The sequence below is a fragment of the Rattus norvegicus genome, chromosome Y, assembly GCF_021556685.1.
Source record: "Rattus norvegicus strain SHRSP/BbbUtx chromosome Y, alternate assembly SHRSP_T2T, whole genome shotgun sequence".
Taxonomy (NCBI): Eukaryota; Metazoa; Chordata; class Mammalia; order Rodentia; family Muridae; genus Rattus; species Rattus norvegicus.
In genome coordinates this window covers 66,671,075-66,697,610 of record NC_141555.1, presented here as the reverse complement: position 1 = coordinate 66,697,610, position 26,536 = coordinate 66,671,075, and positions in this window count along the sequence as shown.

Here is a 26,536-nt window from a genome sequence, read left to right as displayed (position 1 = left end):
CCAACTAGGCCACACCCACTGCAAAAAGGCCACACCAACTCCAACAAGGCCACACCTACTCCAACAAGGCCACACCCACTCCAAAAAGGCCGCACCTGCTCCAACAAGGCCACTCTCACTCCAAAATTGCCACACCCACTCCAACAAGGCCACACCCACTCCAACAATGACACACCTATTCCAACAAGGCTACATCTCCTAATAGTATCACTCCTCATGGGTCAAGCATTCAAACATATGAGTCTATGGTGGCCCATTCCTATTCAAACCACCAAACACATTAAAAGGTTATTTGGCTTACAGGACACTGTCTGGATAATCTAACAATGGCTGTCTCATGCAAGGGTACTGAGAACCCCATTGGCTGCTCAGTCTATGATGCTTGACGGCTCAGCCATCTTAACCTTGTGCTGAAGGCACGTGAGTTTCCTGGAGGCGTTGGTCTTCAGTCTACAATGAGATTTCAGCAAAGATGTACAGCAGCCACAGTAGAGATGAACTTGCCAGTGAGAGTGAATGCAGGCAGACAAAAATCAAAGCCTCCTTCTTTCACATTCTTAAATCTGGATTGCCACCAGAAGGTACCACCCACACTTAGGGCAAATATTCCTGGTTCAAATAACCTGATCAAGAAAATCCCTCACAAGAGTGCCCAGATGCATGCATTTTAATTGAATTCAGAGCCACTCAAGTCAGCAAACAAGATTAGTGATCATGTCTGCCAACTCTTTCATACAATTCATTTTTCGTGTTTGCTTTATATTTTGGGCCCGAGATTAACCAATCTGTGCCACTCATATTGCTTTGCCTTGAAGCATTCATCTGCATTCTGTTCTCACTGGAAATCAAGAATCACATTGTATGTTCACCCCTCTCCTGGCTGATCCCTGCCTCACCAAGGAACCGGTCAGGTTACTCTCATTACAGTCTCAGAGACTGGATGGCTGATAATGAGGCTTCAAGTCCATGATCAGAATCCTGGTAAATTTACTGAAGCCTGCTATCTGGCTTGTAGATGGTGCATTCTGCCTATATTTTCATGGGATAAGAAGGTCCAGCGAGCTCTCTGGGAGTTCATTTTAAACATAGGTGCACCAATAACACAGAGGAGGAGTCCATCTTTATGCCTGAAGACACACCCTCCAAAGGGCTGCTTCCCAATGATGTCATCTTTGGTGACATCTTCCTAGTGGTGGGGTAGGGGAGACATTTAGATCACAGCAACCTCTACTGTTGGAGATGGCTCTCCTCCAGCCTTCACTGGCATAATCAGGCTTCTGTGTGGAGGCAGCACAGGCAATGTAAGTCCCAAGCATGTCCCTGTTATGTCTCCTTGGCCCTAATGTCCCCTGTACTATGACCCTCACCCTGCAACAGCTGTCCTTGTGTGCACCAAAGCTCAGCTTCTCTGCTGTCAGGCACCTGGGATCTACCTCTATCTCCTTTTCAACTTATTTGTTAGCTAAATGATATGGGTCAGTAGGTAAACTGCTTGCTGTACATGCATGGAGACCTGAGCTTGGATCCCCAGAGCCAATTTACAAGTCTAAAGCTGTAGCAAGCACTCTGACCCCAGAATCAGAGAGACAGAGACCTGGGGACCTCTGAAGTTCACTGGCCACCCCATAGTCAATGTTTTACTTTCGGTTATACAGCTATGAACGGACACCATAACCTAAGTAACTCTTATAAAGACAACATTTAATTGTGATTGGCTTACAGGTTCAGAGGTTCAGTCCATTACCATCTAGGTGGGAACATGGCAGCATCCAGGCAGGTATAGTGCAGGAGGAGCTGAGAGTTCTACATCTGAAGGCTGCCAGGAGAATAATGGCTTCCAGGTATCTAGGATGAGGGTCTTAAAGCACACACCCACAGTAACACACTCACTCCAACAAGGCCACTTCCACTCCAGCAGGGCCATACCTTCTAAAGCTGCTACTCCCTGGGCTGAACGTTCATGCACACACACACACACACACACAGGCACACAGGCATGCATGCACCCAAACCTTCACAGCATCAGTTCCCAGACCCCAGTGAGAAAAGCCTACCTCAAAAAAGCAAGACAGGCACCGGCAAGATAGCTCAGCATGCAAGGTCATTTGCCACCAAGCCTGAGGATCTGAGTTCAATCCCCAAGACTCACCAGGTTGAAGATGGGACTGTCTCCTACAACATGTCCCTTGGTCTCTACATATGTGTCGTAGCATGTATGTGTCTCACCCGACTAAGTAAAACTATTTAAAAGAGGAATGACACCCAAAATTGTCCTCTGACCTCTACATGCATACACATACACAAGTCATGAGTGTACACAAACATACACACACACACACACACACACACACACACACACACACACACCACTTGTCTTGGAGACCAGTCTCATGTAGATGTTTTTCAAGATAATACTGGTCTTAGTGCAATTCATGTTCTATTGTCCAAAGAGAGACACATCTCTAATAGGGCCAGGTATGCACAAGGCTTTTCCATCTAACGAATAGGAAATGGGAACGTTATGTTTCCCAATTTCAGGATGAAAATCAATGCATTCTGCTCTGTGACCTTGCACGTTCCTGCTTATCTTCAGAAGTGATAGCCAGCCATTGATGTCACCTGGTCAATTGGAAGTGCCAATATGACACTGGGGTGAGACAGGGATGAGAGACAATCTGGTACTGGTCTACACACAAACCCACAGTTGTAGGGAGCCATTCCCCACTTCATTTGGCTTAGTAGGGACAGCATCAGAGGGAAAAGGGCTTATGCCTCTTAAATAAGAAACAAACTTATGCAGTTTCATAGGAAATAAGCTGACACAAGCTTGGGTTTCTGTTGATTCTTGTCTTGAGTGAGTGAAGACACAGTTTTCAGCTTTCCCTAATAGGCTCTGGGTTTCCTTTTAACATTCTCATCTCAATGCCCTGAATTTCCACTCTTTGGGTGTAATGCCCATATGGTGCTTGAATCACTCTGGTCAGGCCATAAGTCCTAATAGTTACTTAGTGTTTCCTTTTCAAACACACTGCTTGGGATGAGGAAGTCAGCTTGGGGTGAATCCTGAGGAACTGGACACAAGGTAAAAAACTAAGCATGGGTATAAGTTCTTGTACCAAGAGTTGGAGAATTCCTGGGATTTATTTCCAGCCCTTCTGGCCTATACTGGTGAGATTCAGGCCACAGAGAGACCCTGGATCAAAAACAAGGTCTGCATGTCACACACATGAACACATACACGCATAGCACATATGCATATATGCATACACACAAGTGGGAAAACATGTTATTAAACATCCATGCATGTAACAAATTTTCCTCAGAAAACACCCAGAGCACTTTCTTTAAAGAGGAAATAGTTGCAAAAACAGATGCAAGGGAAAAGAAGTTGTAATGGAAACGAGTCTGACACTCCTTCATTATATGGGGATACATGTAGACTTAGATTTTTTTCAAACCTACTTTAATAAGGGTTCTCAAATGCTTAGAGCCCCCTTCTAGCCCACTGTACAAAGGTAGGGGAGAAAAGATGATAAATAGGGCAAGTGAATGTGGACCTGTTTAGAAGGAGTTCTTTCGGGGCAAATTCAATCTGAGCTGTCAGGACACCAGCAGTCCAGTCCAGTAGTGTCAGGATATCAATACTCCAGTTGAAAAAAAAATGTCACCAAACACAAATCAGCACTGGTAGCACAATCTAGCAGAAACAGTCAGGCCTCCACCAAACTGGCACTAGTCAGCAGGAGTGAGCAGAACCAGCTGGAATACCAGGAGCTCTTTCCACACCTCAATAAACTGAAGGTCAGTGAGAATCAAGACCAAGGAGGGATTCCAGGGCAAACAATGCAAGCACCCCATCATTGTCTACTGAGTCATACTCGTAATCTTGCCAAATATCACATTACTCACCTTAACGAAACCCCACATTAGTCTGCAACATAGGACAACCAGAAATTTCCACTTCAGACACCAGAATGTGAGTAACAAGAGCGAGACTGAGACATATGGAACAAACAGGGATATCCCCTTGAATTGTAACATGTCCCCAAATGACTGGGAGGGGAAGATACCTCTTTAACTAGCTGCTAAATTCAATTTAAATGACAGTGGCATCCAACTGGCCTGTTTCCTAAAATTGTCTCTGTTGTTACCTGATACACAGGCCTTATACTTTGTGGCTGATATTGGACCTTCATTCAATAGCTCTAGCCCTCCTTTTGCTACTTATTAGGTTCTCCTTTCTTTCACATTCAACCCCCTAACACTAGATAGGAGAGAAAAGAGGAGAGAGGGAAAGGGGTTGTAATACCATTAGACGACCTCCTGTTGATTAGGGGCATCGAGTTACTTGGGGGGCAAGTTTGATCTTCATTGTCAGGATGTTTAATTTCTTCTTTGGGCATGACTATTTAACACACTGCAACCAACAGCAGCCCACTTATGGGGCTCTAGCATTTATATGTTCTCTGAAAAGTCTCCAGCATTCCAAATGTTACAGACTTGCAAAATATATCTGCTGCTGGCAAAATCAGGCCCCTGCTAGAGCACCAGGCAAATCATAGTCACCCACTGTTGACAATCGGAAGCAACCGTATAACCCACAGCCTAGATTAAAACAAAAACATACTCTTATGTTTTTAAATTCTATGTTTGTAAATACACCAAAATTCTCACTGCAAATAGCCAGTTTCATTTGGATATTAGTATAACTGACTTTCTATTCTTTAATCCACGGAGGGCATCCTGATTAGTTTGTATCAGTCACACTAGCTTTGTTCTTTGCATATCACTGGTGTTAAGGTGCATCAGAAGACTCAGTGAGACACACCAAAAATCTTGTGAGAAAAGATTTTTTTTTCTGCCTGTCAAAAATAGGGAGCTATCCAAGACAGTTTCATCTCTTCTACTCTTCCTCCCATCCAGTTTTGGAGTCCTGCTGTGGAGGAGTGTGATGTGGTCTCTGGGGATGCAGCAGCCATCTAGTGACTACATTATAGCCAATCTGCTGAGGGCAGTAAGATGAGAAAGATGGATGAGCCAAGATGGGATATGATACAACAATTAAAACACACACACCAGGAAGGACAATGGAATATTTTTTGAAATGTTTCTGCCCAAAGAAGAGTGTAGTCAATATAATTTTAAAGTTACATTCTTTTATCTCCCCCTCTCCCCGTTTAATGTTTGATAACCAGCTGCTAAATATCTGACCTTTCTCAGGACCACACAACACAGATGATATCCACACCTGCCTTCTTCATGATTACTGTGGGTGTTAAGTTATCCTTCATGGACTAAAGGTATTTCCTTTTTTTGTGGAGCATAGGGCAAATGAGGTTTCTTCCAGAAACTTCACATTTTACAAATGCAAAATGCCACCCTATTGAGAAACAATGCAAAATCCTTCATAGCTCAACGTGGCTTCCTCTCTTCTGATTAGAAATTTAACCCACATGGCATTGTCATGGAGGTAACGTGCGCCTTAAAGAGAGACTGTGGTCTGACAGAGGAATGGCTTTCAAAGTTTCTGAGGTGGGGTTCTTGGGCTAAGGAGCTGGCTTAGCCAGTAAAGTGTTTGCCATGAAAGTATGAGGCTCTGAGTTCGGTCCCTAGAACATATGTTAAAAAATAAAAGTCAGACATGGTGGCCTGGAATCCTGGTACCAGAGAGGTGGACAGAATGCATCCCTGATGTTCTCTGGACCACCAGCTCGACTGGTATGTTTGGGGTGTAAGTGTGAGACTTTGTTCCAAGAAAAGAAACAAGGCTGGGTGGAACTCTCTCAGTTACTTCTCTTTGCTCTGATAAAATACTGTGTGAACTATCTCAGGGAGGAAAGGGTTGACTTCAGCTTGATCAGTGCCCATCATGGAAGAAAGTCAGGGCAGGAACTCAAGGCAGAGACTTGAAGGCAGCAACTGAAGCAGAGGCCATGGAGGAACAACTGCTTACTGGCATGTTCCTCATTGCTTGGTCAATGTGCTTTCTTCTGTAACCAGGACCGCCCACCCAGAGGTGGCGCCATCCACAGTGGGCCTCCACACACCAATCATTATTTCAAAAGATGCCTCACAGATCTGTCCACAGGCAAATGCAATGGAGGGAAATCCTCAGCTGAGGTCCCCTGTAGTAAAAAAAAAAAAAAAAGAAAAAAAATAATAAATCTTGACGCGGAGTTACTCACCTCAATGGTTTCTGTTCCCGAATGAAAAAAATACGCCCAGCCTCTTTATCTAAAGCAGCCCATAGCTGGACAGCTGCCTACCCTCCATGCTGTAGAATCCACCTTCCAGCAATAACTCCAAGTTATTATTTACTAATTTCTATGCTTCATCTTGGCTGTTCTTGACTCTAAGAAGCAGCCCTCTGGGCCATGATCTCTTAGCACTTTTATCGGCAGCTCTGCCCTTCTGCATGTTATTTCTCTTCCATGGCTGCCTCTTTCTCTCCTCCACATTCTCCTAAGGGATGGCGCACCTCTCTCTCCTGCCTGCTCTAGGACCCAAGTCCGGGAACCCTAAATCTCCTCCCTCTCTCTCTCTCTCTCTCTCTCTCTCTCTCTCTCTCTCTCTCTCTCTCTCTCTCTCTCTCTCTCTCTCCTTCGCAGCTATAGGCAGCTAGCATCTTTATTCACCAATCAGAAATAACCTCAGACAGGTTCCCAGAACTAGGTGCAGACTTTCTCCTGCAAATTTATTTGGGGAACCCAATTAGTATTAGAAATTAGCAGCTAAAGTCTCCTCTTCCCAGGTGTGTCAACTTGACCACTGAAGCGAGTTGAGCCAGTGACTGAGGAAGACAGCTAAGGTTGACCTCTGATCTCCCATTCTTATGCTTATGCAACCACACACACGTATGTATTCATTTATTTAATTCCAGAACAGGATATTGGCGTAGAAGGCAGGGAGAGTGGATCTGGGGACAAGTAGATAAAAGAGAAACAGATATTTGTAATTACCACAGAGAGCTCCCTTCTTTCCTCTCAGAAAAAAAGAGACTACAGCCAGAGTGTCCTTTGCCTAACTCTGTAGGGGCTTCTCAAGGGCAAACTCCAAACCTGCAGCGTTTCCCCCCAAGTCTTTGTTCCATGATGCGGCAGTGTGCATTAAGTTGAAAATAAAAACAAAAACAAAAACAAAAAACAACAACAAAAATCCCCCAAATAGGTCTAAAAGTACCGAGAAAGATTAAAACCATCTTGTTTAACAAGATACACCTGTTTATTCCTGTTTGATAAACGGGTGTTTCTCCAAATGTTAGGATTTTTTAAAATTATTATTAAGCAAAATAGAAATAGAGTAGAAAGGATGAGAATGAGACAAGAAGTGGTTGCTTGTCCTCTGGAGCTATGCTGGGTAGAATCAGGCAAATTTTAATTCTGGGAAAGCTCAGGTTTGACAATGCGGGCTGTGTTTTATTTCATGGTTTCTGGTGAACTCATCTGAATTTTGGTTTTGCATACGTGCACTGAGGCAGGCATCTGTCTTGGAACTGTGTGGTATTTTGCATGCCCAGGGTGCCCTTCATTACTCAGACAGATAAACTCAGGATTCTGTCAGGTGCTAAGCACAGGTTGGTGATAGTCCCACATGGTTCTCTCTTTGGTGAGCCTGAGAGAGAACGGGTCAGGGGTCAGCTAATAATGCAGACCCTTACATGCAAGCGATAGCTTTATAATGTTTTATTTATTAAGAAATGGTAATTTACTTTAATTAATTAGTTAATTAATTAGTTAATTAATTTATTAGTGTGTGTGTGTGAGCTTGCCACTGCACATTTGTGTACCTCAGGTCCTCAGGCCTGGCAGCAAGGGCCTTGACCTGTTGAGCAACTCACCAGCCTGGAGCAAAATGCTGTTTGAGAATTTATATAGATGCATGTAAGGCATATTTGTTCAAATCCAGCCCTTCATTCAATCTGGCTCATTACCCTCTCACTGGAGTCTGGCCTCCAAAGTTTGCCCTTCAGACTCTTTGTCTTTACTTCAGGGAGGGAGCATAGAGCAGGTCTTATAAGAAAAAATGCTGTGCTTCTGAGTCGAGGGAGACTGTGAACTTGGGACAACTGCAGCTTTGTCTGATGTTTGATGTCTGGATTTTCCTTCCCTGAGATTTTTGCCCACCCCCCATCCCTGCTACTTCTTTTCTTTGCCCTCCCTTCCTGTCCTCCATCATTCCCCACTTCTTTTCCATGGTGAAGACCATTGTTTCATAACATCTTATTATTAGACATAACAGAGGCATTGACATTGGACCTTGTAGTCACATGACTTCACACAGGAGACAAAGATACTCAACATTCCAGGCTGAAGAGGTTGGTACCTGCTTCCCTCTGGTGCACCCCCTCCCTTTCTCGGATAGTTTGAATGTGAAATGCTCATCAGAGACTGTAAACGCAGAAACACAACTCTCACCTTAAGGGACTAAGTGACTTAAGGGACTAAGGATGATTTATTCTGCAGCCATGTAGACTGATCATTGTCCAGGAACACATATTTAGGTCACCCCTTATTCCTGTGTGGACACAGTTTCACGAATTTTCATAGTTTTACAGAACAAAGTAAGTTATAATGCAAGGCAAATGCAAAATACGTTGGTGGGAAAACAAGCAGGACTGTTAAAGCAAACTGGCGGGAACTTTTCTATGTCCCCACGATGCTATCTTATGACATTCTTAGCTTTTGGATTGTTGGTAACTAGGTGATTACTAAATTAATAGATTCCAAAAAGTTTTTTTTAATCTATGATATAGATTAGTTTTGACAAAGAGGAAGGCAAAGAATTATGGGGGCAAAAACTATCAGGTAACTAGCCTGTGGATCAGCAACATTCCACATCTCCTCACCACTGCACTTCTCACCAGCCAGTCAGCTTTCGCAGACAGCTTTTTCCTTGAAATTCTCGTTGAAGGGGCACACATGTTTAAACAGTTGGACCTTAGTTGCTGGCAACATTTTTCGAAGGGATTGTGGAACATCTTGGACACGGGGACAAGCTGGCAGTCATAGAGCCACAGAGGCAAACTGAGAGATTCATGGCCTGCCTGTCCCTGACTCCAGCCTGGTTCTCTATATCATGGGAGCTCAGTGTACAGTGGCAGCCTCCTATTTCTTCTGTCAGGTACTTTGTTACTACAGTAAGGACACTGATTTATGCCATTACTAGCAGTTCAACAAACTAGAAGCAGTCTTGAAAGCCAAACCGTTCTGCGTTTGTGCTGGGTGAAGAGTTGTTGAAGATGCTGTTGTCTCCTTTCAGAATGATGAGGTGACATCTTTACATGCAAATGTCTGTGAGTGTCATTGATTGGAAGGCAGGGCCTTACCCATTGTAGCCAAGTGAAGCTGAACCCATATGGACTGGAGTTGGCTTCTGCTCCATTGGTGTTGACTTCTGAGCCCATGAGAAGAATGGGAAGAAGAAGAGGTCACTATGTGACAAAAGAGCAGGGATGGACAATGTGTCCACAAGTCAAAGGGTGGTGGCATTCTGCAGAAACATGAGGAAGGGCAGGGAGCTCTCTCTCTCTCTCTCTCTCTCTCTCGTGTGTGTGTGTGTGTGTGTGTGTGTGTGTGTGTGTGTGTGTGTCTGAGAATTTAGGATGGGTCTTTATGTGCAGAGCTGTGAGTACTCTTCTCTGCCAGGCGAGACTCTGTTCTCTCCTCTTCCCCAAAGCTTCGTGTCTCATTCATGTCAGCAAGAGGAGAAGGGCTGATGGTGTAGGAAGTCCTTCTTAACAACCCTGGGAGCTTGTTAGAGCTGCTTAGAATTTCAGAACTTGAGGATTTCTGCTGGCAAAGGCAGGTCCACTCTGTGTAGAAGGAAGGCGACGACAGCCTGAGGGGTAGAACTGAGCCCAGCCTGCTGCGCGTTCCCTTGTGTTTCCAGTGTATCTTCATTACACAGTTTTGATTTGTCAACTCAGTTTTCGGTAGCATCACTCTGGGCCCCCTTTGCTTGTGGTTTGAATTTTGAGCTAATGCTAAAGTAACCTCTGGAAAGGGGTGGAGCTGGGAGATGTTGTTTCTTCTGTTCAAGTAAATCACAGCCTTGTAAGCAGCAGGCGAGGTTGTTGCAAGTTAACTAATTTCCTCTCTGGGTTTCGTGTATCTTCTTCTTTAAGGCTGGGACGTTGGGCAGGGATCCTGGCTGTTTCACACTGCACACTTTAGGTCTTAGGATGTGCTGCTGGGAAAACAACAGCCATTCTCTACAGCACTCCCTCCCTTAACATGGGACCTTTGGTATCCAAAGGACAGCACTCAGCAAGAATGTTCTTTTCTCTGGCTTTAGATACATTGACTGAATGAATGTTGTTTCGGGACCTCTGGTCGTTTATTTATTTATTTATTTATTTATTTATTTATTTATTTATTCATGGGTTGTTTTGAGAATCTACTGGAATTGAAGCATTCCCTTCTGGATCTCAGAATATTCAGGAAGCTTAAGAAACCTATAAGGCTTAGGATTCTCGAAGGTTATGATGCTCAGGTCCTGTTCCAAAGAGCAATAAGATGAGAACAATTGACCCGGTGGTCAGGGGCAGCCATGATGAAGGGGGCTTCTTGGGTGGAGCTACCTGCTAGTTGGGCTGATATCTACAGGATGTAGCTATTTGAGTGTCTTCCATGCTGGAGTGGGTTTTCCACTGATAGAGTTGTCTGAGCCACTCGTCTGCTCCTGAATAGCCATGATAAGGTAGACCTGGCTGGAATCCTTTGTAGTTGGAGGCCTACATGAGGTGAACACATATGGTTCAGGTCTACCCAGGATAGGTCATGTAACATAAGCTGCTAGACATTCATGTAGGTTAAAAAGTAGCAGAAGTCACCCTATGTTAACATAACCAGAACTAGGTACCTAAGGGAGCAAAGCTAATGCTGTGTAGTGAGGACAGGTACTAGAGGACCCAGGGAAGGAAGGAAGTTCGTCATCCTCGCCCCTCATCCCTGCACCTCTGTGCTGGACTGTATACCACCAGGCAGGAAGCCATCCTACAATCCACATCTACACTGATTTACTGGCCAGATCCAATTCTTCAGGAACCTACAGCACTACAATAGCCCCACTGGTTGCAGGGAGGACACAGCCAGTAGAGAAGTTGCTTAAAGTTAAAGTAGAACTATCACTCCTATAGGGAGATGACCTTTTCATTCTCCAGGAGCCTTGCGTGAGAGCTCGTGCCTCATGGGATTCACAGTTCTTACTTCAGGGCTCAGCAAAGCTCCAGTGAAATGTAGTCATTGGTCGGGGCTGCCTTCCTTGCTAACTGAGGTGCTTTCTTTTATTTTCTGCCACAACGAAATTAACACTTAATTACGGTGGAAAGTTTTTCATCTTGTGATACACAGTGCTGAACCACGAAGGCACAGGGAAAACATCAACATCTGTTTCCACCTCTCTGCTGGAATAGGATGCTTGTTTCCTGCGGGGAAGTTGTCAGTTCCTCTGTAACACAGGTTATGTTCTGAAAGGAACATTGGAGGGGGGGCTCCAATCTGTTCTGTAGTAGTTGCATTCAAATACAATGTTGTCTATTTATCTTATCTGTCTGCCTGCCTGGCTGTCTATCTTATCTATCTAATCTATCATTTGTCTATCATCTCTCATCTATTTATCCATCCAATCAATCCAATAGGGAACTAATAATGACAGCTCACATACATAAAAAAAAAAGACCCTTTCACACTGACGATTGGAATTGTTACTATATATCCCATTTTTTTGCATTTTATTTTCATTAGTGTATTGTTTTCAGCGCCATCCTTGCCACATAGAAAACTGTGCATTTTCTACACTATGTATCTTTTGGGGGTGCACTCTGTAAGCTAAAGATTAAATCAATCCATATCAAAGGGTTCCTCCCTGTCCTGTTTACAGATCTGAAATTAAACTGTTTTCACAAAACATTTCACACTTGCCAAGCTCATTGTAATTAGGGCTTGAGTGTGAAATTTCCCCATGGTCTCAGCTGTGGGAACACTTTGTCTCAAGCTGATGGCACTGTGTAGGAAGGTTGTGGAACCTTTCAGACTGTGCCCTAGCAGAAGTAGGTCACTGGGGCTAGAAGGAGGGAGCTGGCTGGTTTGGACCGAACTCTTGGCTGCCTGATCCACCCAAATATAAGCAGGGCTATGCAGGCTCTCAGTGCCACAGATCAATACACTGTTGCCATGTGGACATTGTCACGACAGTCTGAACCCAATGACTGTGACTGTGTGCCCTAAACAAACCTCTATTCCTTTATTTTGATTGTGTCATGAATTTTGACACCTTGACATAAAAATAATGTAAGTGTACATCTGCAAGTGTGTGTGTGTGTGTGTGTGTGTGTGTGTGTGTGTGAGAGAGAGAGAGAGAGAGAGAGAAAGATAGAAACAGAGAGACCTAGAGACAGAGGGACAAGAGATAGAAAGAGACCGGAACAGGGAGAAAGCGCTTTACATTAAGTACATATAATTTGCTCCTTGAATCATAAGGCAGTCAATTGGTTTGATTTATGTTCAATATTTGAATTCTTTAGAGTCATACAGTCTTATATTACGTAGCTAAAGCTAATAGTCTAAATTTTCTATTAAATAATATATTTTTTACCCTTGAGAATTTAATACATGTATACAATAAAACATGGCCATAACCCCTACCATTTCACCCTCTGCTCTCCCCAAATTCCCTGCCAATAACCATCCCTCAAAATTCATAGCTTCTTTCCCAACCTATAACCACTAAGCCCAATTAGCATTGGTTATGTACTTATGGGTGTGTGACCATCTACAGGAATGAGGGAATTCTACCAGTGACCAAACCCTCAGAGAAGAATGATTATTTTAACCCAGCAGCCATCAGCACCTGAAAAGTTCCTCAGTAAGGGATTCTGTCTAGCTGGTGGTCCTTTATAGATCTATGCCGGTGACCACAGCTGCTGTGGGCTCACGTTTGCTGCACCCATGTCATGTCCTGAAGGCAGCAAACCACAGCCATTATTCCCACCCTCTGGGTCTTACACTCTTCCCACCTCCTTGTCCAAGATGTTTCCCCAGTTCCAGGAGTTAAAAAAGACTAAGTGCTCATCCATAAATGCGGCATCTTTATTGCTTCCCACGCTAAACTGCGCTCTTAAGAAACTTTATTTTAGAGCTAGTGATGGCTCAGTGGTTAAGAACACTGACTGCTCTTCCAAAGGGCCCGAGTTCAATTCCCAGCAACCACATGGTGGCTCACAACCATCTGTAATGGGATCTGATGCCCTCTTTTGGTGGTGTGTCTGAAGACAGTGACAGTGTTCTCACATAGATGGAATAAATAAATTTAGCTTTAAAATGAAAGAAAGTTTATTTTAAATTTTTACTGGAACCAGAAACTTTTTTTGTTAACCTTTATAACATTTACACAAACACACACACACACACACACACACACACACAAACACACACACACAAACACACACAAATACATGCAAACACACAAACACACATACAGAGAGAGAGAGAGAGAGAGAGAGAGAGAGAGAGAGAGAGAGAGAGAGATCTAAATGAAGTCAAAGAGGCCAGACACTTGTCAACAGGTTGGTGGAGAGTTAAGGGTGGAATGACCATGGAGCCTCCAGAAGGCAGGAACCAGAGAGAGTGGCTCTACCAGGTAGGGTGTCTACTGTTTTTTAAATGCCTTCATGACCAGGATTGGTGAATTGCAGACTAGCCATGTGGGTGTTAGCCTGCAAAGTGCACTTTGTATGGAGACTGAAGTGTGCTGCCCAGGCTGCCTTGGTTCCCTCTCACTTCTATGATTCCTCGGAAAGTAGGAAATATTTCACCAGGTTCAGTGGTATTATACAAACTGCAGTCATGGGACACTTTCTATGTTGCTAACTGTCTGTGGAGAATTGCTCCAAAATTCTTCAATAGCCTTGAAAGGGTTTCTGTTTAACTCATTCTAGGCTGATCTGTCTTTGTTTTCCATAAATGTTCTGTGAGATAGATAGTGATCTGCTCCTAGGAGTAAACCAATGTCTTGAGCTTCAGAATCTTCCGAATGGAGTCCTTGGATGAGGTTTGTTAGAAAGTCAACCTCCTCCCAACAGATATCTGTGCCTGGAAATGCATCCTTTATGTAGGTTTATTCTTCTGAAGTGTGTGTGTGTGTGTGTGTGTGTGTGTGTGTGTACATGATAGTATCGCAGAGAAGGCTGTAGAATCTGCCATTTCTTTTTTACTGTGTGTGTGCTTTCGTTTTTAAAATTGTTCTTAAGATTCATAAGAGTTTCCATACAAGCTTCATTTTTAGGGAGAGGATCTTCCAAATGCGTCTTCCTCTGGGCTCAAGAGATGAGAATGAGTCATTAGCATGGAGGGCTGAATGAGAGCTGCTGGTTGGTTCCCAGAGATGCTGTGGGCCCTAACTTTGTAAACTTGGCTCTGTGTGCCAGCCAGAGCCTCTGTATTCTTTGAGCCCCTCCTTTGGAGGTGAAGTATGCATCGTTTGTACTGTTTGCCCCAGCACTGAGTCTCTTTTGAAATTGTTTTCCCTGCCGCCCTAGACACAGTGCATTGTGAGGTCCTTCCACATGGAAAACCGCTGGCCACATTGAACGGGGAGAAGGGAGATTCACAGTAAAATACAAATGAAGAAAGCTGGAGTGACAGCCATGTATTCCATACCCTGAAAGCTAAGGGGGTGTGGAAACATGCAGGTGGCTGCAGAACTTGCAAAATTTGGTTGGCCCTCATTCCTCCACAAAACTCACATAATTTAGCACCAAATATTTGGGTCCTTTGATGGCTATCTTTCTGTAAATCCTCAGTTGGGCTGTGTGTGTCTTCGTGTATATCTCTGCATGTGTGCGTCTGTTTGTTTGTCTCTGTGTCTGTCTCTCTGTGTCTGTCTCTGTCTCCCTCTCTCCTCCCTCCCCTCCCCTAGCCCATATACCTCCCCTTCTCTTTCTCTCTTTCTCTCTTTCTCTCTTTCTCTCTCTCTCTCTCTCTCTCTCTCTCTCTCTCTCTCTCTCTCTCTCTCTCTCTCTCTCTCTCTCTCTCTCTCTCTGTGTGTGTGTGTGTGTGTGCATCAGAGATTGTCCACGGGGACAAGTGGCAATTTTGCTACCAGTCTTTGGCAATTTTGTTGTGATAAACTCTGAAAACGAGGATGGTCTTTGGAGCCATTCCCTATTGCTGGCCTTTCCCGTACAAGTCATTTGAATTCTCCTTTCTTGGTTTCACAGATTTCCTCTAGTTCGTTTTACCACACCACACCTCCATGCTTTTCTTAGTTTGCTGTCATACAGTGGGAACCTCCGAAGTTTCAATCTCACTTCTTGTGCGGCGTTCTTCCGCCTGAGAAACCACATAATCTGGAAGCTTGTGCTAAAACTGAACACTTAAAAGTTACTAGTTATTAGAAATTGTGTTTAAATTTAAAAATCATTTCCTCATTTATGTGGGCTCACCTGACACGTGTAGGCAGTGCTTACTGATTGATCATGGCGCCGTACACTTCCGACCTCTCACAGACCCTGACAAGGATTACTTCCGGTGCTGTGTGACTTATTTTTTTCTTATTCCAATGAAGGTGCAGACTTGAGCCATTTCCGGTGTCAGCACTTAAATGACCTAGTTCCGGTTTCTCACAGGCTTCCACCATCTAGGTTGAGTCCTTGACATGGCACATCCGGGGCACGGCACAGCGTTCCGTTGGGCTGAGCAAGAGGGATCTCAGGTTTGGACTGTTTTCTCTGCCCAAAGTACATGGAATTAAATTCGCAGACTCCATGAGTCTATAGTGGCTTCTGTGAACTCTGTGTTGTTATTATCTTTTCAAATCCTCTTAGTTTTTGGCCGAGTCGCTGACAGCTGCCTCGCTCTGTGAACCGGCTGCCTCGTTCTATTAGAGCGAATTGATCGATATGTCGTCTTCATTTTTTACTCTCCTATATCCTTTTTCTGAGAAAGGCTAATTCCCTCTGTGCGCCGGGCCTCAGGTGTTGAACGCTACCTCTTAGGAGGTCTCAGGCCCTTCCTTTGAGGCCCTGCATCCCTGCAGACAAGGAGCTAAAGTCTTTGAAACACAATTCAGTAACTCCACAGTGACTTTTTCATGCCTTTTGAGAAATCCGAGGACAAGTCTTTCCACTGGCAGCTATTCACACACGTTGAACTCTTTAGTCGATAAATCCAACTTGCATTTTAATCCTAATATCAACAAACACATGAGTTACCAGTAGACTTATTGAAAGAATCAAGTATGAGTTCTGAAACTCCTTTCTCTCTGTCTCCGGAACAAAATGTTTCCCCTTTGAAAGCTAAAATTTCTAATTTTATTCAAGTCCATTAAAAACCCACATTATTCTTAATTTTTTGATGGGAATGACTTTAGTTATCTACAGTCTGACCTGCTCCACCCCCCTCTTTCCATGACTAAAAGGAAGGCTCTTTTAAAAACAGTTCTGCCTATGAAAACCTAGTATTTTCTCTTGTCAAATATTATTTCTTGACTTCAGCAATAATTTTTTTTAATACTAATAAGGCACCAACTGTTCTCTAGATGTCTCCCCTGCCCCCATATTACTTTATTCTTTGATAAACATGGGGTGAGTCCCCTCTATGCTCATTATCAAATGTTTCTAATTCGATTTGTGTACAAAAGCAACTTACCGTCTGTCTTTTTCTAGTGGTGTTCCTTTTCAGGGAAAGAGAAATACCAAAGCCTGCCTGAGAATTAGGATTTTTCAAAAGTCTCATCTCAGTGTGGATTCCAATTTCCAAAGTTGACATTCATTAAGGGAATGGATATGAACTTCCCATCACGGTTTGGATGTGTATTTTTATTTCATGTTATATTTATTTTCCCTTTGTTACTTGAGCTGTAAGCTACCCACAGACAAAAAGAGTTTTATCTAACCAAGTTCCCATCTTCCCCTCTCTGTGAGTAGAGATTTCTAAGGCTGAAGAGGAGAATAAAGGAAAATGAAGCGAGTCTGCAGATATTGTCCACGTACTTCCTAGAACAGGAAACAGAGAGAGACATGTTCCATGAACACGTGTATCAGATGGACCAATGAAACTGCAGGGGCCTTTGCTAGATCTAAAATCCCTGTAATGGTGTGTGTGTGTGTGTGTGTGTGTGTGTGTGTGTGTGTGTGTGTGTGTGTGTGTGTGTGTTTGTGTGTGTTCTATTTTTGTTTCTTTGTGTGTGTGTGTGATTTGGTTGCCTCATTCAGGATGGTATTTTATAGTTTCATTCATTTGCTTATGAATTTCATGATGTCATTGTATTTGATTACTGAGTTGCACTCAATTATGTAGATGAACCACATTTTCTGTATGCATTCATGTGATCAAATCATCTGGGTTCTTCCTAGATTCTGGCTATCATGACTACAGCTGCTATAAACATAGTACAACATGTGTCCTAGTTTTATGTTGGCGCATCATTTGGGAATATACCCAGGAGTGAGATATCTAAGTCCTCAGCATATACTATGTCCAATTTTCTGAGGAAAGCCTAGAGTAATTTCCGGAATATTGTACCTCATTTCCATCCCACCAATAATGGAGGAGTCTTCCTCTTTCTCCACATTGTGACCAGCATCTGCTGTTAACTGAATTTTTAATCTTAGCCATTTGCCTGGTGTATCTTTTGATTTCCATTACCTTGCTGAATAATGACGTTGAACATTTCTTTATGTATTTCTCAGCCATTCAAAATTCTTCTGCTGAAAATTATTTGTTTAGATCTGTACACCATTTATAATGGGGTTATCTGACTTTCTGGAGTATAACTTCTTGAGTTCTTTGTACATATTGAATATTAGTTCTCTTTCAGATATAGGATGGCAAAGATCTTTTTTCAAGACATTAGTTGCCATTTTGTCGTAATGACAGTGTACTTTGCCTTACAGATACTTTGCATTTTTACAAGGTCAAATCTGTCAACTCTTCATCGTAAAGCATAAGCCACTGGTTTGGTGTTCTGTTCAAGAAATTTTCCATTGTTATCATGTTTTCAAGCTTTTCCCCACTTTTCTTCTGTTGGATTCTGTATATCTCTTTTATCTAGATGCCCTTAATCCACTTGGACTTCAACTTTGTACAGCGTGATAAGAATGGATGGATTTACATTAATTTACATGTTGACACCTTGATGAACCAACACAGGTGTTCTACTTGCCTGTCTCTGTACTAATACCATATAATTTTTATCACTGTTGCTGGGTATTCAGCTTGAGGTTAAGGATGTTGATTTCCACAGAATTTCTTTTATTTTGAGAATAGTTTCCACTTCCTTGTTTTTTTCTTATTCTAAATGAACTTGCATATTTCTCTTTCTAACTGTATGAATAATTTTGTTGAAATTTTCTTGGGGATTGCATTGAATCTGTATATTGCTTTTGGCAAAGGGCCATTTTTGCTGTATCAATACTGCCAATCCATTAACATGAAAGGTCTTTCCATCTTCTGAGATTTTCTTCTTTTAGAGAAATTAAATTCTTTTCATACGGCACTTTCCCTTGCCTGGTTTGAGTTATACAGAGGTATTTTTTGTTATTTTGATTATTGTGAAGAGTGTCATTTCCATAATTTCTTTCTTGGTCTGTTTATTCATGGAAAGTTACTGATATGTTTCAGTTAATACTGTGTCCAGGACTTTGCTGAAGTTGTTTATCATATTCAGTATTTCTCTGGTGGAAATTATGGAGTCACTTAAGTATACTATCATATCACCTGCAAATAGTGATATTGACCTCTTCCTTTAATATTTGTTTCCCTTTGTTCTCCTTTTGTTGTCTAATTGGTCAGGCTAGCACATTGAGTACTATATTGAATAAGTAGGGAGAGAATGAATAGCCTTGTCTATTCCCTGATTTTAGAGGGAGTGCTTCAAGTTTCTCTTCATTTAGTTTGATTTTTGGCTACTGGTTTGCTTTTCATTACCTTAGTCTTGTTGAGTAGGGGCCTTGAATTCCTACCATTGTATGACTTTGGCTATGAAGGGGTGTTTATTTTCTCAAATGCTTTCGCAGCATCTAGTGAGATGAAAATGTATTTTTTTCATTCAGTTTGATTATCTGGTGGATTATGTTGATGGAATTCCATATTGAACTATCCTTGCATTCCTCTTATGAAGGCTCCTTGATAGTGATGGATGATCATTTTGATGTTTTCATGGATTTGGTTTCCAATTATTTGATTGACTATTTTTTGTCAATATTCATAAGGGAAATTGGTATGAAGTTTGCTTTCTTTATTGGGTCTTTGTGTGCTTTAGGTTTAAACATAACTATGGCTTCATCGATGGAATTGGGTAGTGTTCCTCTGTTTGTATTTTGTGGAATATTTGGACAATACTGGTGTTTGGTTGTAGGAATTGCTGATAGAATTTTCCACTAAAATCATCTGGTCCTGGGATCTTTTCCCAATTGGGAGCCCTTTAATAATTGTTTCTAATTTTTTAGGATTCATGGTACAGTTTAGATATTTTATCTGACCCTGACTTAACTTTGGTAGCTGCTCCCTGTATAGAAAATTGATCATTTGATCCAGATTTTCTACGTTTCTTGAATATAAATTTCAGTAATAAGGTATAATGATGTTTTGAATTTCTGCAGATTCTGTCGTTTTGTTTCCCTCTCATTTCTGATTTTGTTTTTTGGATACTTTCTCTGTGCACTTTTGTCATTCTAGCTCAGGTTTATCTGTCATGTTGATTTACACTTAGATCCATCTCCTGGTTTTATTGATTCTTTGTAGAGTTCTTTTTGTTTCTCCTTAGTTGATTCTATCCTTGAGTTTGATTATTTCCTGCCTTCTGCTCCTCTTTGGTGTATCTCTTTCTTTTTGTTTTTGAGCGTTTATATTTGTTGTCAAGCTGCTAATGTATGTTCTCTCCAGGTTCACTTTGGATACTCTCAGAGCTTTGAGTTTTCCTCTTAGCTATACTGTCATTGCGTCCCATAAGTTTGAGTTTGTTGTGCCTTAATTTTCCTTAAATTCTAAAACATTTCTATTTTTTTTTCTTTAATACTTCTTCTACCAAGTTACCACTGAGTAAAATATTGTTCAACATCCATGTGCTTTCTAACATTTTGTTGTTATTGAAGTCCAGCCTTAGGTCATGGGATTATTTCACTCTTTTGTATCTGTTGATGCCTCTTTTATGACCAACTGTATGATCAGTTTTGGAGAATGTGCCATGAGTTCCTCAGAATAATGTATATTCTTTGTTCAAGAATGAAATGTTCAATAGATATTTCTTAAATACATTTGGTTCAAAATCTGTTAATTTCTCTGTGTCTCCGGTTTCCCATTCCATGATCTGGCCATTGCTGAATGTGGGTTGTTGAAGTCTCCCACTACTATTTCGTTAGCCTGAGCTTTAGAAGTTTGCTTTATAAATTTGGGTGCCCTTGGATGTAACGTATAGATATTCATGATAGAGAATTGACCCTGGTGGAATTTTTTCTTTGATGAAAATGAAGTGTCCGTCCTTATCTTTTTTTTGATAACTTAAGTTGAATTTGCTACTGGAATGTATGCTCCAGGATGTTTTTACAGACCATTTTCTTGGAAAATTGTTTTCCAGCCTTTTATTCTGAGATAGTATCTGTCTTTGTCACTGAGCTGTGTTTACTTTATGTAACAAAATTCTAGTTCTTTTTTATGTATGCGGTCTGTTACTCTATGTCCTTTTTATTGGAGACTTGAGCAGGGATGCTAAGGGATATTAAGGAATAGTTATTGTGGTTTTCTGTTATTATTTTTTGGTACAGTTGGAATTATGATTGTATGACTCTCTTCTTTTAGGTTTGTTGAAAGAGGATTAATTTCTTCCTTTTTATAGGGTGTAATTTCCCTCCTTGTGTTGGAGTTTCCCATCTGTTATCTTTCATAGTACAGGATTTTGAAAATATACTGTGTAAATTTAGTTTATTATAAAATATCTTGGTTTCTCCAGCTGCGTTGATTGGGCTGGCATTTATTTTCTCTTACAGTTTTATAAAATCCGCTCTGGATCTGACTTTCATAGACTCTGGTGAGAAGTCTGGTGTAATACTTATAGGTATGCCTATATATCTTACCTGACATTTTCGGATACTCCCTTTAATATTCTTTCTTTGTTTTGTGCATTTGGTGTTTTGACTATTATGTGAAGGGAGAAATTTCTTTTTGGTCCAATCTAGTTGGAGAAATGTATGATTCTTTTATTATTATAGGCATTGCTCCCTTTAGGTTAGAGAAGTTTTCTCCTATAATTTTTGATGATATTTACTGGCCCTTTTATATGGGATTCTTTGCTCTCTTTTATACCCATTATCCTTTGGTTTGATCTTCCCATTGTGTCCCAGATTTCCTGGTTGTTTTCCATTAGGAGCTCTTTGAGCTCTACATTTTCTTTGATGGTTGTGCAAATGTTTTCTACAGTAATTTCTGCCCCTTAGATGTTTATCTTTTTTCTCTTGTATACTCTTTCTGATGCTTCTGTCTATGACTTCTGATTTCTTCCCTAGGTTTTCCACCTCCAGGGTTGTCTCTCTTTGTGCTTTCTTTATTGCTCCTATTTCCACATATTGATCCTAGATTTTTTAAATTCCTTCATCTGTTTGACTGTGTTTTCTCCCATAGGTATAGAACATTGTCATGCTTTGCTACACATGCAGCTAGAGCCACCAGTCTGTCCATGTGCAGTCTTAAGGAAGTGTTTTAGTCCCGCGGAGATCTGGTTTGTGACCACTGTTGTCCTTATTGGGTTGCAAGGCACTTCAGCTCCTTTAATACTTTCTCTATCTTCCCCAAAGGGTACCGTGTTCTCAGTTCAATGGCTGGCTGGAAGCGTCAGGTAAGTATATCATGTTATTGAAGAAGCTATGATCTCTGCAAATTTCATAAATACCAAGAACTAGAATCTATACTCTTAGATATTGAAAACTAATAACTCTATATAACAGCTCATTCACAAGAAACAGTGATGAGCAATACCCAGGCTCCATGCAGGTGGAAGGGCCATGGGTGTAGAGAAGACTAAAAGGAGGAAAAGTCAAAATAAGAAGAGAAAAGTATGCAGGCATAACAAGGAAGGAATTGTAGAATGAGAACAATATAATATTCAACAAAAACAAACAATATAAGGCAAGATAAATAAAAAGAAATCTGGACCCAGGTGATCAAACTGAACCCGGCAAACAGCAGAAAAACAGTTCCTAGAAGCATCCAGAAAAGAAACAGAAATTTCCCACGAAAGAGGGATAGCAATTGACATAAATGCCAGAATAGTCTTCAAAAACATCCTCCAAAACTGAAAGAATGTAGCTATCTAATTAAAACTCCATGATTTATGGAAACTATCTTTCAGGAATGTGTTTAAGAAACATGTATGGCTTCACAGTGGAGAAGGAAGTCGACACTAATGTAATCCACACTCAGTCTTAGCCACAGCTCAGCAACAGCTCCTTATGTCACCTGAAAGAGGAATGATAAATTGTGTGATAGAACCAGTGAAGGTTTGACCCAAAGGTTCTAAGTCTGTATCCCATAATATTCCAAGGAGGTAATCTGTAAATCCCAGGAACACTATAATGCTATAAAAGAAAGCTATTTAAAATGAAAATAAACAACATATAAGGCCAGAAATACTGAATGTTCCATTGTTTTTTCTGGTTTAGAAAGTCAGAGATAAAGGTTAGAGATTAGGAGATTTACATTTGAACACAAAACAAATTCTAAAAATTAATCACAATTTGGTTATTTTAAAATCACCCAATAGAGAAGTACCTGAAATTTGACTGAAAAAATTCAGTTGTGAAAATCAAAGCCATAACCTACTGTGTTCCAGGCATGCCCTGATCTATATTTCAAGCTCTTAGGATTGTGAGAAAAGTTCTCATGTTTTTCATGTTAGCCTTGTACTAACTCCTCTGAAGCTCTCACATGTGAAGCTCCGGCCTCCTACTTTTCAGCCCTTCTCAGATTTTATAGTATAATTAAAGGTATGAGTCATTACTAGTAAATGAAAGCAAAGAAAACAAAACCACCTTTGAAAGTATATGCTTTTTGCAGCGTGTGTGCCAGCATGTATGAATGCGTGTGCATCTTTGTGTTTATTTGCTTATATGTCTGCACATGTATATGTCACACTTCACAGATGGATAACTAGAGAGTGCAATTTTCCAGCATCGAGTCATGGACCCAATGATATCATGAAGCTTGCACAGCAGTTAGTCTCATCTTAAATCGATTTTGAACTCCCTTCGAACATTTCTTTTAAAAGCAAATTAATTTACCACTAAAGAAGTGATGTGAAGTTTAAATGTATCAGTATATTTTTCCACAATATCTACATAGTTTATATTAAAATAAGATAATAATTTGAGACACTAATTTCACTTTTTTACATGTCCCAACATGAGAAATCTAGCAATGGTGTCTATAAATCAGACCTACACATGAGAAAGGATGATGATGCATCTTTGTTCAGAGGAGATACTCAAGCTTAGTTTTCCTTTCACGGTAAGGTAAGTTCTGGTCCAAACTTTATATTTATAACAGACTTAATTTCTAATTGTATAAAGACACAATAATTTTACCTGTACGCTATTTTATTCCACATGAAATTGTAGAATATTCAGGGTTATGTATCACAAGATAAGTTATTTTATTTCCTTGGAGTTAAAGAATAATACATTCTTTTTTCTGATTCCACATAATCAGAAATTAAAACATGGCATAAAATATTGAGAAATAAATAAAAATTAATATTTGATAAAAAAATAGTGGTGATCATTTCAGGATATATCAGACCTAAGTTGCATGGTTAGAAATAGTTATGTCCCGTTTTTCAGTATGTTTATTTTTAAGTTTGTTGTTTTTTAATTACTAAATGGTAACATACCCTGCCCTTCTTTTTCTTTGCTATAAAGGTTATATTTTAAAATGCTGAATTGTTCAAGATGACTTCAGTAAATATGTGGCCTATAATAAATTTCGATTTGAAGAATAGAACAGAATGTTTGATAGTGAGAATCTCTTATGTATTTGGAAATACAACATTGTGAATTGCTACAGAACTGGACTATTGTGAACCCTCTGTCTAGGTACAATCCAGTAGGGGACACTGAGGCAACACAATAAGAGTCATGTCTGTATCAGTTAGATGGAGGAGAAATTCTTTGTACGAATTATCAAAATAATAGAAGGCTCATTGGGTCCCTTAACCCAACGCATGTTTTAGGTGTAGATTTGGAAGTTTCTGATGTTATAGTTGACATAAATACTTTCTGGGACCTAGACTGAAACATACCTTATAAATCTAAAATCTTGTCTAGAGTCTAATGACAGAATAAAGAAAGTCCTGAAATGTAGTTACAGTGCTGGCCATTTGTATAAAAGTAAGTTCCACACTCAGAAGTGCATTGGAAGAGCCGAGGCGACATGCTAGATGAGGAATGGTTGACTGTAGCAGAAGGTGATTGCTGGTCAACCCAAGTCACAGTGACACTCTTTGGAAATGGCTCACTGCACATCACATGTCAGAGGAGGTGGTATGTCTAAACATCATAGGGAAACTGCCTTCCTGAAATGAAGAAAAATAAGTGAGAGAGTTTCCCATTGCCCAGGACATACTCTGGCAAGAGACAGAAGAACAGTATGTCACAGATCAAAAAAAAATTGCTCCAATTATCAGAACGGTGCAATTATCATATATGTGAAGAGACCCTGTGGTGGTTTGAATATGCACTGCCCAGTAAATGGCACTCTTAGGAGGTTGGCCTTCTTGGAGGAGGTGTGTCCCTGTGGGGTGAGTTCTTGAAATACTTCTCCCAGCCATGTTGGAGACAGTCTGCTCCTGGATTCTTTTAGATGAAGATGTAGATCTCTCAGCTCCTTCTCCAGCACCATGTCTGTCTGCACACTGCCATGCCCTCTGCCTTGATGATAATGGACTGACCCTATAAACCGGTAAGCCTGCCCCGATTACATGATGTCCTTGGTCATGGTGTCTCTTCTGAACAGTGGAAACCTAACTAAGACCCCAGACTGGATAGTTCATGGGATTGCTCAAATGTCCTTGGCACCATCACTCTTTTATCTTCTGCAATGGCCCAACCCAATCTCTATCCAGTCCTTGGTGCTCCTCCAGTCTTGGTTCTCACAGGACTCCCCTATACAAGGCACTTTCCCTCAGAGTCTCCTAGTGTCTACAATACCACCAGCCATGACATCCTCTTCATTGATAGTGTGAAGTCTATTCTCAAGGATGGGCACCTAGTCTCCCATGTGGTTTTGTAGAGTAGCAAAGCATCTCCAGGGACAGGGCACAGATTCTGGGGCTTAGAGAGACGGCTCAACCATGAAGAACACTTGTTACTATTGCAGAGGACCCAGGTTCTATTCCCAGCATCCATATGATGGCTCACATTTGAACTGTTAGCCAGTTTCAGGAGATCTATTGCCCTTTCCTGGCCTCTTCAGACATCAGGCAGGCACGTGGTGCACACAGTTCCATGTAGCCAGAACATTCACACATTTGATAATATAAACACATCTGATTTTTAAAAGATATGACCCTTGGATTATGGGCATGGGTGATTCTGAACATGGATCCTAACAGCTCTCTTTTAAGGGGAGGAGGGACACCAAGAGTTTGAGACCCAGTGGCTGTAGGTGAGGGAGCACCGTATGGGCATGTCAGTATAATACCTCCTGGTTTGGAAGTGTTCATCTCACGGCTCTGGTGGTGCTTATGAGGCAGAGGTATCAGCACTGAGTTTCTGAACAGTCAGCACTGGGGTAAGTCGGCAGGTGAATGACTATGTCTTTCTTCAAATACAAAGAAATAGGTTCTTTTCTGTCATCATAGTGTTCTAAAAACCCCTGTAGTCAAGATGAACTTTATTTGAAATCTTACAATGGAGATGGGGGGCTGTGAGCTCACAGGTCATTAAGGAAATATTTGATGAGCCAAGAAGAAAGTGCCAAAGTTAACATTATAAACACGATTAATGAGCAGGGTGGCTGCAAAAATTCATAAAAGAAAATAACAACACAACAGGCAGACCCTCGTCTCTGTTGGCCTGACATGCTGCTGACAGTGTGTTGATTTGTCTGTTTTAAATGGTTGAGGCTCTAGGCTTACCCACATGGCCGATGTTGTCTCTCATCTGAACTTGACAGGAATAACTTTATGTTTTTGTGTACACACATTCCTAATTCCATAATCACTTTAGCTGATGTGGGCTCATTGGTTTGCCAGCCAGTCAGGGATGTAGAGGATTAATGTGTTTCTTCTTTAAAAACAACAACAAGAACAACAACAACAACAAAGACAACAAAAGCAGCAGCAACAAATACACCCCAAAACAAACAAACAAAAAACCAACAAGTTTGTATTTTTTTTAAAAACTGCAACAACTTCATATTCAACAGTAAAGTAAACGGTAATTTATGTTGTAATACCATTAGACGACCTCCTGTTGATTAGGGGCATCGAGTTCTTTGGTGGGCTACTTTGTCTTCATTGTCAGGATGTTTAATTTCTTCTTTTGGCATGA